This window comes from Syngnathus typhle, linkage group LG3 (genome assembly GCF_033458585.1).
Source record: "Syngnathus typhle isolate RoL2023-S1 ecotype Sweden linkage group LG3, RoL_Styp_1.0, whole genome shotgun sequence".
Lineage (NCBI taxonomy): Eukaryota > Metazoa > Chordata > Actinopteri > Syngnathiformes > Syngnathidae > Syngnathus > Syngnathus typhle.
In genome coordinates this window covers 8504563-8516673 of record NC_083740.1, presented here as the reverse complement: position 1 = coordinate 8516673, position 12111 = coordinate 8504563, and the positions used below count along the sequence as shown (strand labels likewise).

Sequence of the window (12111 nt, the reverse complement as noted above, 5' to 3'; positions counted from 1 at the left end):
TGATTTTTGTAAATGTCACCAAAAAATTCCTTTTCAGTGCTTTGAGAAACCACTGTAAATGATGTTAGCAGTTTTTGCCAGGGCAGGTTTCAGCACCTTTTTCTTCGTCTGAAGTCGGTGGCAGAATATTCCCCTGTTTATTTTCTTCTTATTTTTTTCCCTCCGGTGTGATGCGAGCTGTTACATATTACTCCTGAGGTGTGGTGCCTCTCCCCTCAAAGGCCTCCAGTGTTTCCCCCAAACTGCTGCCAAGCTGGGCTATCTATTCATTTGGTTACTTAAGTGTAATTGCTCCCCTTTGAAGCCTCAGAGAGGCAAATCATTTGCTTTGGCCTCGGGGCAGTAATGGTCACCGAGCCGGCGACCCCCTCCTGGTCCGAGAGCGTCGGAAAGACCGCGAGAGGCCAGAACCCATACAGAGAAGGAATAATACAGCCAGGGCCGCTCAATTTCACCTCCCTTTTCATCCCATTCTTTGAAAACTTTTTATTAACAACAGCTTTCTCTCTCAAACCGGGGCGCCGGGACAAGGGGGGAGACGAGCCACAGGGAGGGGCGGTGGCTTGAGAGAATATCGGCGGAGGAGGTGGAGGGGGTCCCCGTCCCCCCGTAGATGTCTGCCGGATTCTCACATACTCTCGTGCTCACTCCCATGCACACATCATCAACAGTGACAGGTCAAGGAGGCACTGAGCCCCTTCCCCCCCCCTTCCACTTTCCCCCATGCTTCACACCGCTAAACAGGGACTCAAGTTTCGTACACCACGGGCTTACGCACACACTGAATATATGAATTTATTTATCTTTATGGATATATATTTTGCATTTAACCCATGACAGGCTCTAGTAATACTGTATATTGTAAACAAAGAGCCCATTTATTGCTGGAAATTACTGCCACTTACTGTAATTGTCACTATGCCGAGAGCATTGACATTGTAATCTCATAATAGCATAATGGGGGCTGAAACTGTGTACAGGAGGACAATTAGAACGGTGTAGCACAGGAAAAACATTTTCCCATTCAAGCAGAGAGAGTGAACATTGTGTGAATGTGTGCGTGTGCATGTATGCGTGCATGTATGTTTTTATATTGCTTGAACCAGAAAAATTGGAAAATCAACTACAGTCATGGCCAAAGGTTGTGGCTGCTCAAATGTCATGTTTCATTAAATTGGCTCCTTGTGAGTTTGTTTGTAATTTACATTAATTTCGTATTGTTGTATTGTGCTGCAGCTTTTAATAAATACCAAATTATTTACGTTAAAGTAAGTACCAAAGGTTAAACCGAGCTCATATATATATATAGATATATATCCGTATATATATCTATATATATATATATACACTACCGTTCAAAAGTTTGGGGTCACAAAATTGTTTGGGTGATTATTTAGATAATTATTTATAGATTATATATATAATCTTCTGTGTAAAAAATCTTATAATATATAAGTATATTTATATTCATAGATTATATATAATCTTATACAAATATAAGATACAATTTATAATATTTAATTCATAATATTTTATTATAATAATATTTACACTACCGTTCAAAAGTTTGGGGTCACCCAAACAATTTTGTGACCCCAAATTTTTCTAAATAGCGCGATGTATTCAAGGTCCCGGGGCAGAATTAGTGCAAGAAAAGTTGCTTATAAATTTTACTTGCATCGTTGTGACTTTGAGGTTTTTTTTTTTTTTTAAGAGAGACGCATTCCCTGCAGTCAAGCCACATGGTAACAATTCTTGGACATATTACGGCCTGCTCTGTGCCAAATAGCATACCTTTGGGCTGTGTTTTCAGTGGGCTATAAAAGAAAATAATGTAATTTTGATCTATTTTATCAGACATCACCCTGCCCTGGTTACACTGACACCGGATAAGAATTTGATATTTTTTACCTTTTACACCCTCGGTGCACATTTTCAATATCTGCCCTGCTGTGTGACTTTGTTTGTTTGACTTTTGCAATGGGATGAAATATGCAGAGAATCACTCCCGTGTTGTCACACATAAGGCCGTCAATATGACACGATTAATAAGATACTCGAGGTTGTGCTGTGTGAATACATGTGAGGGTTTTTGCAGACACTTTTAAAAAGGCCTGACCTTCACGTCCCAGTGTAATACTGACACAGTAGCAAACTATCTTGAGTGGTCCGCCATCAGTTCCATGACTCACCACTGACCTTGCAAAACCTTTTCCAGACCCATTTTGGAACCTTAAGGGAGCATCATGCAACCCTGCAATCCATATGAGATTCCATGATACTGAACACACCTGAGAACTTGGTGTGAACTTACATAAACACACACACATTAGTGAAGACAACAAATCTCAGAGAACTTTCCCACAATGTATCTAAAGATTGTGCAGTCACAGAAAGAACTACATCAAGGTGGGACAATGGAGGACATTAGCTCAGGTTTTCCATTGTGAGGGTTATTTTCTTCTCGCTCGATCACACGCACGACCGGAGGCCTGCTGAGTGGAATTGCTCGCGCTAATGGCGCTACACACTTTTGTAGCAGGAAATGGGACAGCCGCGTCGTAACTGCTAAAACGGTGATTAAAAATACTCAAATTGCATCATGATGTGACGGAGAAAAACAAGTCCTGCAAGTGGAGTGACGGCCCCGTTCTGGGCTGTGTAAATGTCGCAGTTTTGTGGAAAGTAAATAAATAAAATCCTCCAAATGTTGGTTAGCTAGTAAAGTCTAATTAAAGCTCACAATATTAACTCTGTAATTTGCTCGTCTAGGCGTGTCCCTGCCTTAGTTTAATTGGATACAACATGCACCTAATGAGACAAATAGTTCCCAAAGTTGTGCCTGGCTAAATGTCGGTTGTGGATGCTGGAAAGTTCTTTGTACTCTGTAGGGAGGGTCATCATCCAAATGATGTGTTTTATATCACTTTGGTAATGAAAAGAATGGGCGCCTTGTATAAGACCGAGTAAAAAAACATGGATTCAATTTAACATCATAAGAAAAGTACAGCAAGCACTATTTTGTGGTCCCTTTCCTTGTGATGCTTGTTGAAAGCCATTGAAGATAACGCTACAATTTTGCTGAGATAAACTGTGGCGGACAGGCGAGTCAATCTGTACAAAACTTTCTTTGTCTGTCATCTCCAGCGGTCACTTAAAAGGCCGAGCGTCCGCCTCCATGGGTGTCTGGCTTTTTTGACCAAATTTGTTTCTTCTTTATTCCCCTCCTTGCCGGGAAATTGTGGTTGTATGCAAACCTTTAATGAGCTCCATCTTTGACCTGGTTTGTACTTTTCCAGAGATGTCATGTCTCCAAAGTCAAGGAATGACTTAACATGTCCTCATGATTTAATCTTAAAAGAAGGCAGTCAGAAAAAAAACAGCGTTCAGTGCCCCCCTAATGTGAAGATCCTTGTAAAAGTGAAACTGCAAATGCTAAATGCAGCGCAAGACGATGGTAAAGTTAATACGCAGGATTATACATTTCCTCGCTATGTTTGCTTTAAATGACGTTATGCACTATAACACAAAATTAATGTTAAATGTGTAAAGTTCTCGTAGAAAGTACTCACGATTTTAGAAAGTGCCTATTTCTTTCTGAAAAAGGGAACATGATTGTAAGTGACATGCTTGCTGACATATTGTTTGAGGTTTTTGCCAAAGTAATCAAATTTTGGATGGTTTGGAAAGCCAACATCATGGTGTGCTTCCTTACTCAGGACATATTTTCAAATGTATCCACTTTAAATGGAAAAAAGAAATACATCCTGCGATATACTTTAAGTAAAGTTATTTTCTTTAAAAAGAAAACATTCAATAAACATCCCTCGGGAGAAATAATTTCCATGTGACAATATAAACTTTCCTATTACATTATCCAGTTGTCATGTCCTCAAATCTGTTTGTTTTGTCATGTTGCTGCAGGCTTGTTTTGTGCGTGTGCAGGAAACCCCACTTTAATTAAGTGTGATGGAACACATGTGTCCTTTATCGGGGGCCAGCATCTTCTACTGTTGGCCTTTCAAATGACACTGGCTCCATGGGATAATTTGGCTTTGGCTTTAAAGCGGGGGCGCTTCTCCAGGGGTGCCTCTCCATGTGCCTGTAAGCATGGATCAGCTGATTTCTGCTGTGTCTTTAGGCCTTTTATGGCAGATTAGCTACAGTACAGGGTCATGGATAGGTAGTATTAAAATAAAGGAGGTAAGAGAAATAAAATTTTGCGGCTGTGTCTTGGGCAATTGTGAAATCTAATTTGACCACCGTACATACATTTTTGTACAAACGGTTGTCATGTTCGTCCTCAGCTTCTGTCAGGCATGGTGAACATGTAGTTTCATTAAAACCATTTTCTTAAAAGTAGTTACAATTTACTATATAAGTGGCTTACTACTCAGCGACAATAAGAAAAGGTGACAGAGTGACACTTGTGGAGAACCACTGTTGAAGATCAATTAGCAAATTGTCCTTTCCTTGTTATGACTTCAATGCTTAAAAAAGCAAACAAAGAAACTTGCATCCTGGCTTATATAATCATGCATGCCGAGACGCACACACACACACGCACACATAGGCCATGACTCAGCTAAGTTTTGTAATTCCCAAACCAACATCCCACAATGGAACAGTGTTTACTGTCACGTTGCATTCTTATCTCATCGTCAAACCAACAATTCTGGCTGGCTAAATAATAAAAGTGACAGTAAGCCTGATTTTCATTGGTGCTTAGAAGCAAAGGTGGGGAGTGTTGGAAGGGGGGGGGGGGGGGTTCTTTGGGAAAATTGAGTCCCAGAAAAGCTCTTGCATCGTCTGCACTCGGCACCGCTTTGACCGACAGTCCAATCATCTGCGTGCCTTTGCTGGCAGCCTGCTTCCAATTTACCAACGTTTGATTTTGTTTATATATATTTTCTTCCTGGCACAAAAAGATTGGCCAAATCTGCCAACGTTTCAGAACTAAACTCCTCAAAGGATTCTTCTAATAAATAGCACTAGATTCAAATTTTACAGCATGAGCCGTCAACAGGAAGAATGGGCGGCATGACTTGGGGCCAACCGCTTTAATTGGCTGTCTGCAGGAATTTTGGCTGCGGTGAACTAATTGACCCACAACTCCCCGGTGCTTTATCAAAACGGGGGGAAAACGCCACCAGGCTGATAAGCGGCCAGCCTTGTAAACCAATCTATAACCATTGGCCAATTTGAAACATGTGTTATTGGCTAGTTTACGATTGGTCCCTTCTTCTATATGACTAATGTTCAACTCTAAGCTGACGTTTGTAAGATTTAATAAGTGACAGTTGAAGAAGCACAAGGAATATTTCTTGCTCCGGCTAATGTCAATAGAGCCTATTCTCTTTAACAGATTATTCTATCTTTGGCTTCATTCTTCTCAAAGCGCACATGCTAATTGCAGAAACTGCTGCTCGTCGCAATGTGGTCGGGCAAATAAACAAATATGGAGCATCTTGCTTTATTCCCTTTCTTGGAGGAGGGCTCAAGTCTGACGAGAAACAAACTGACTCCGTCTTTTTTTGGTTCTCCTCTGACTATAGAACACATTTGATTTTGCTTTTGCTCCATAAACTGACCGTTGGGGCATGTTTTCATGAACTCATGTAGGGTCACTGATCTTTTGACTTTGGACAAGAAAAATGATGCCATAAACGCTCCGAGTGGGTGCAACAAGTCGCAGTGATCAAAACCAGCTGCCAATTAACGTAATGACTGAATCTATCACATTCAATTAGAGGGGGTCTACGAGCTGCCAATCCAGCCCTCGGATCACTGGTGATACAAAAACACAGGCGGAGTGATCACTTTAGGAGCCATGTCTGTGTCTTTGTGATCCTTATCTGGCAGGCCCTGTGTCGTATTTGAAGCAGACCCCCCTATCCCCCCCCCCCCCCCCCCCCCAACGCCCCTGACAAGTCCCACGGATGAAACGCTGTATGGAAGGGATCACCTCAACCTCTGGAATCCATCGACCGCTTTCTGTCTTGCCCGCTTGACAAATGGGTTCCAAAAGCACCCGGGGAGCGTCGGAGAGAATTTCTCCTGATGTGTGACTGCGGAGAAGATAGGAGCAAAATCTAAGCGATCAATCCATCCCAAGTAAGATAGATGACGCAAAATAAAACATAACGAAAGCCCCTTTCGCTCAATAATCTGACTTTGGCTATTATTCCCCAGAGGAGCAGCTATCTGACAAGAGTTTGCTCCATGGTCAGTGTCTTTAACCCCACATGATAACACTTAGCCCAGCCATAAAGAATTGGCCCCTTTAACTGATCCATTAGCGTCTGATCCCTGAGAGAGGACCTGCTGGTGTCTACTGAAACTTACCAGGAAACCTTGAAAGGAAACAGCATGGCAGACAAGCGGCAAGATCAAAGCGTGGCTCCCTCCTCATCTTCCTCAGCTCCCATTCTCTATCTGCTTCTCTCCTATCTGCAGATTTGACACAATGTTCACATACCTGTAAATCAACATCAATCATTCTTCTCTTCAGCCGATGTGTGACATATTTATTATAAAATGAAATTCAATGGCTGACATGGGTCAGCCTGCGATAGATACACGTTGGTTCCATTTTAAAATGCACCATCCTTGAATGATATCATATATGTATCAAATTGTCTGTGTTCTGTTGCTTTGTTTTTGTTGTTTTCACAGATATCCGACATCAATCTGCAGTCAGATTATAAAATGATCTGATTTGTTGCAGAGAACCAGTGTAACCAGTTAAGATTGGAACGGTCAGTTGTGACACCATTGGAGGGATTATTGAAAATGATGTTTATTATTGTGTCTGTCTGTATTTTCTAGCGGTGAAGAACTGCATTTAATCATACTTGAAGCTGTTTCGAATAAGTTTTTCCTCTTGTGTAGCCAAACAATAAAAGCGCTGTGCTGCGCCGAAAAGAGCTAACAGATGATTGACGGGATGTTTTTCCCAAATGTCCCCTCGTCTCGACACACTTGTTATTGGCCCTTTTTACAACCAGTTAGTGGTATTCATTTTTAGTGTGCTACTTTTATGACAATCACAAATGGTTACAATCATTCGGACTCTACCACGAAAGTGAACATTAGGTCTGAGATGCCTGACATATTCTTCCCTGTTGTCTGTACTTTGTCTTCATGTCCCTGCCACTTTCCCTCTCGTTGTTATTCCGACGCATCCCTCCTCCCAACATCCCCCTGCTGATCAGCCTCTGCTCTCTCTACTCCCAAACTTTCCCATGCAGCTTCTCTTAACTACCAGCAGCCCCCTGGCTTCCTCCCACCGGTGTTTCCAATTTAGTACCACTATGAACCGGTTCACATTGTAACGTTATCAATTAGTCCGAGACTCCGCAGATTTTACAGGCCCAGGAGTGAGTTTTGGTGATTTACTGGCCGCGAAGGAGATGGAAGGGAGGGATGTGCAGACGTGGGCTGATATGAGGCTTTTCTGTGGGAACAGAGTCGATGTGGTACGTACCTTGAGGATTTGGTCCTGTGTGTGGTTTTGGGTCCCAGTAGAAATGTGGTGAAGAAGATGAAAAGGCTCGCGAGAGGAAATATAAAGGAAAAGGAAAACATTTGATATTTTCCACAGGGTCAAATAATTCTTATCATACGTTTTGGATTTCAACCACACAATTTATCTTTTTTATGCCATACAAATTGTATTCTGGCTGTGGAAATAGCCGACAAAGCGCAAAGTATTTTAATCCTAGACTTTGAATCCTCTCGTACGGCACGCGTACAGACATTGGGTGAATTAGAACAATGAAGTGTTATCTTTCTAATTTATCAAATGTTGAAGTTGAAAGAAGCTGAATGTTCATGAAAGATTTATACGGTGCGTACAGTCACTACACAGTCCCTAATGTAATCAAAACCTGAGCGTTTTGTGACCTTACATAACCTTGACCTTCTAACTCACAGTAGCTTCTCACTCACAACCCAGCTTCCGCTAATAGGTTTTCAGAAAACAATCATTAACTAATTAACTGCATGTCTGGTATCAAAACAGTCATACTAAAAAATATGTTTGACCATTTTGGACCACCGTTGGAAGACACATACATACCTGTATGTGCAGTTGTATCATGTGCTGAATTGCTTGCATAGACCACAATGAGCTTTCGTGTGTGTGTGTGTGTGTGTGTGCGTGTGTGTGTGCGTGTGTGTGTTTGTCTGTGTGTTATAAGAGACCAGAATGGGGTTTGTTGGCTTGTCAGTACACACCAGTGGCCCCCATGGTGTCTCTCAGTGTCTTCCTCTTAATGACCCATCATTCCTCTCAGGGCTTGGCCCCTCACAAATTACGGCACATTGTCCGTCGCCGATCGGCCTGTCATCGCACGGCTCCACATTTCAGAGCACGGCTCCTTGTGGACCGAGAACTGCTGGGGGGGCCAAGTTGAGACATACACAACACGACCATTTAGTGTGTGTGAGTGTGCATTTGCAAACTCTCTCTTTGGCCATTAAGTGTGGTGCCAGCTGACTCTGTGAACCCAGATGCTTTTCTGCCAAATCAGCAGAACCAAATGACAGTGGGACGGTATGAATATCCACTACACGTCAGCCTAAGAGAGAACAAGTGCAATGGATCGTGTGGATGTGTGTGCCTGGGGGGGGGGGGGGGGGGGGGGTCTCAGTGGAAAAGTGTCTTTTAGGCTAAGTGCATTACTCAGGCGATGAAGTGAGAAGAAGTGACCTTCTGTTCTACATAGGTTGATGAATGCCATGAGTGAAACCCGGTGACGCTGCATTGTCAAGTGGATGCTCTTTGAGCAAATTACATGAAAATTCAAAATGAATGTGTGTGAGAATTTATAATAATAATAATAATGATAATAATAATAATTACCTGTACTGTAGTAAATTTTGCATGCTCTGCAGGTGGCACAAGTTTGATTCCCAGCCACTACTGGTCTCAAGCCCGGTTAAAAAAATGGTGGTTCACTTTCAAACTCCAAACTGTGCCAAGCAAATCATGTGGGTGGTTTGCTGTGGTAACCCCTGTTGGGACAAGCAGAAAGTATAGGTTGTAACATGGCAGCTTTTATATTAGCAACCATATCTTCCAGGACTGATTATTTCTCTATCAAGTACTTCTTTTTGGATAAATCATACTGAAATCTAAACAATTTGCCACTGTCCTGGAACAGACCTTTAAGTCATATAGTACATGCTCAATTACCTGCGATTGGCTGGCGACCAGTCTTGGGTGTACCCCATCTCTTGCCCAATGTCACTCGGGGTAGGCAACAGCTCACCTGTGACCCCAAGGAAGCAAGCACAACAGAAATTAGATGAAGATAGACTGTTTGATTATTTTCATTATAACAGTACTGTATCCGGCAGCAACGTAGAATGAATTGAGAAACCAAATATTTGTTGTTATTATTTAGCAGTAGTAGAAGTACGCGCTCTTCTGAGTATGATTCTTGTTCCATTGATGTTTTTCCATTTGGTTAATCCAGCATCATAAACACAACATTGTTCTGGATGGTTTCTTCACAGTGTGAGAGCAGCTTGCGTGTATGTGGCGACGCCGTCCTTCAACTTCTTTGAGCCCACTGCCTAATTCTCTTCATCTTGCTGGAGTAAGTCAGTTGAGAGCCTGAGAGTGTGCGTGCCAAGTTGTTGCATCATCTGAACATTAAAAACGGATTGAAAAACAAACACAGTAAACTATAATTGTAGGCCTTGGCAATGAGGGCTTTTAATGTTACAAGTTCTCCCTATTATTAGCCTAAATGCGAATAAAACGCTAATTAATAATCACAAGCACATGCTGTACAAAGCAAGGAATTTTTTATAGGGACGTTAGCTGTAAATTGGATTAAAAAGTGCAATAACGGCTGGTCAAGCTCTTCAACTATCAAGGTTTTTCCAGGATGAAATATGGTCGTAATTTTATTCAAAAATCATAATCGGCTGCACTTTTCAAAGCACGTTTGCTCAACTTTCCATGCTGCCTGAAATATTACCACAATGTGTCATGTGTGTAAAGAATGTAGCACCCCGCGGCTCCCAAAAACAAATACCTCTTAATTATAAGCAATTTCCCTTAAGTGCTCACTGGGACACATGAAAGCATCAGTAACTGTAAGAGTTGGAATTTGGGTATGGGGGGTGGTCAGACTCGGCTGTAAAAGAGAAAAAAAAGAACATTACCCTCCCAGCTCTGAGGTTTGGTTTTCAAATGCAGGCTCCAGCTTTCCTGTGCAAGGTTTACATTTCTTCTTCCTCCTCCTCTCACATTCAAAAAACATGCATATTAGGTTGATTTAAAAAAACTGCGTCAGTATGAATGTGTGTGTTAAAGGTTGTTTGTTTGCTTGTGTTTGATCACGCCAGGGTGTTAGTTGCCTCTTGCACAAATTCAGCTAGGATAGACTCCAGCCCACCTGCAACACTACTGAAGTATAGAACATGCACTATAATAAAAGACAACTTTAATTTTTGGGGGGGGTAACACAGTATTATTAATTTGAGAATTTTCAAGAAAAAAAGAACAGTGTGTTATGGCAAAGCATAAATAAATGAAATGTGATGTCATCTCATTGCACACTCACCTCATCGCCCCTCAATAAATCAGAAAATAATAAGAAAAGAAAATGGCATGAGTAAGTTGCATGTTTCTTTCGTGCATTTGAACTAAATTTGCTTGAAATTACCAAAGCAGTTTGCTAGAAATCACATTAATGTTAGCACATTTATTTACTTTTTATTTTTTTTTACTTACACCTATCTTTATGCATTCATTGAATGCAATCACTTGCATCCTGTCTAATCCCCTCTATCACCCAGGATGGGAAAGCAAAGGGGGTGATCTACATTTGGTACTGATTAAGACCCGGCAATTTTTTTTAAAGAAGTTGTCGGGGGTGCTTGGAGACCACAGAAGTCCCACACATGCATCAGAAGGCTCCGTCTAATTTAGATGTCTAAGAATGTTCTGCCTCGTGCCAGTAAGTCTCAGCCTCGGTGCAAATACATGGCGCAATGCAAGCGCACACCAGGCCCCATTTGTAAGCCATTAAAATATTTTCGATGTGACATATTAATTAAGAGTATTGCCTTGAAGGTCCTCAAGCCTGCCATTTTGAGTGCGGTGCTCCATGACGTAGCTGACACAAATACGTGAGCTGATGATCGCTTTCAATCATCTGTAACTCATCATGTCGTGACTAAACAAAGACGCACATCTCTTGAGATGTCTCATGTTGTGTTTTGCTGCAAGTTCAAGTTCACTCCATCGTCCCAAAACGCAAAGGGGAACTTTGACCAGAAACCCGAAAGACAAGTAATATTTTCAACATGTATCTACGATATGTCAACAATCCATGATGAAATCTGTATCATAAAGATGTTAATGCTAAGTTGTGAGAGAGGTATTCATTTAAAATACGTTCTTATTGTGCCGGTAGTTTGCAGTGGTGTTGATCTTTGTGGCATCATACTTCTATTTTTTTTATGAGCAGGGTCAAATATGTGATACTCAGTATCAGGAAATACAATCCAATTGTCACTTCTAGATATATGACGCTCGCTGTGGCTTCTGCATCCCGCTGCTGGGAGCGAGCAAACAATGGGACTACTCATCACTACTGGATGCAAATATATCTTCTCTTCAAAATATCGACGAGGTCTGTACGTCACTCTAATGACAACAGTGATTGTTTGTAGAGCAAAACAAACAGAATCACTTCATGTGTTTGCGTCACTGATACAAATCCCTTTGGGACTTTTTATCTTCATCATGTGGATTGTCTTTGTATCTTTCGGAAGATTAGAGCTCTAATAACTTTCATACTCGGCCATTGTAGCGTCACTAAAATATTTACAAGAGGGCAGCAAGCTCCTTTGGTGAAGCCGTGCATTCATTACACAAACTTTGACTCAGTTGACTGTGTATAAATATATCCATTTCATTATGGAAGCCGGTCAAGTATTTGTTTTGGCGCCCACCCTCGCATATAACTTAAATAGCTGCAAGCTGTTGCACTTGGAAAAGGCATTCTCATGATGCTCGCACAAATCACAGTTAAATGTCACATTGAAATGACTACTGGCAACCGGTTTATTCCCCGAATATCACGGCCT

General features: G+C 41.5%; 1 long non-coding RNA gene across 1 annotated transcript; it reads right to left on the bottom strand.

Moving 5' to 3' along the window:
* Positions 1-5930: 5930 nt before the first annotated feature.
* Positions 5931-8543, bottom strand: LOC133152029 (uncharacterized). The gene is made up of 3 exons (XR_009714034.1): positions 7487-8543; positions 6346-6450; positions 5931-6068 (listed from the first exon to the last, which is right to left on the bottom strand). It is a non-coding gene; the product is annotated as an uncharacterized LOC133152029 (long non-coding RNA).
* Positions 8544-12111: the final 3568 nt, after the last annotated feature.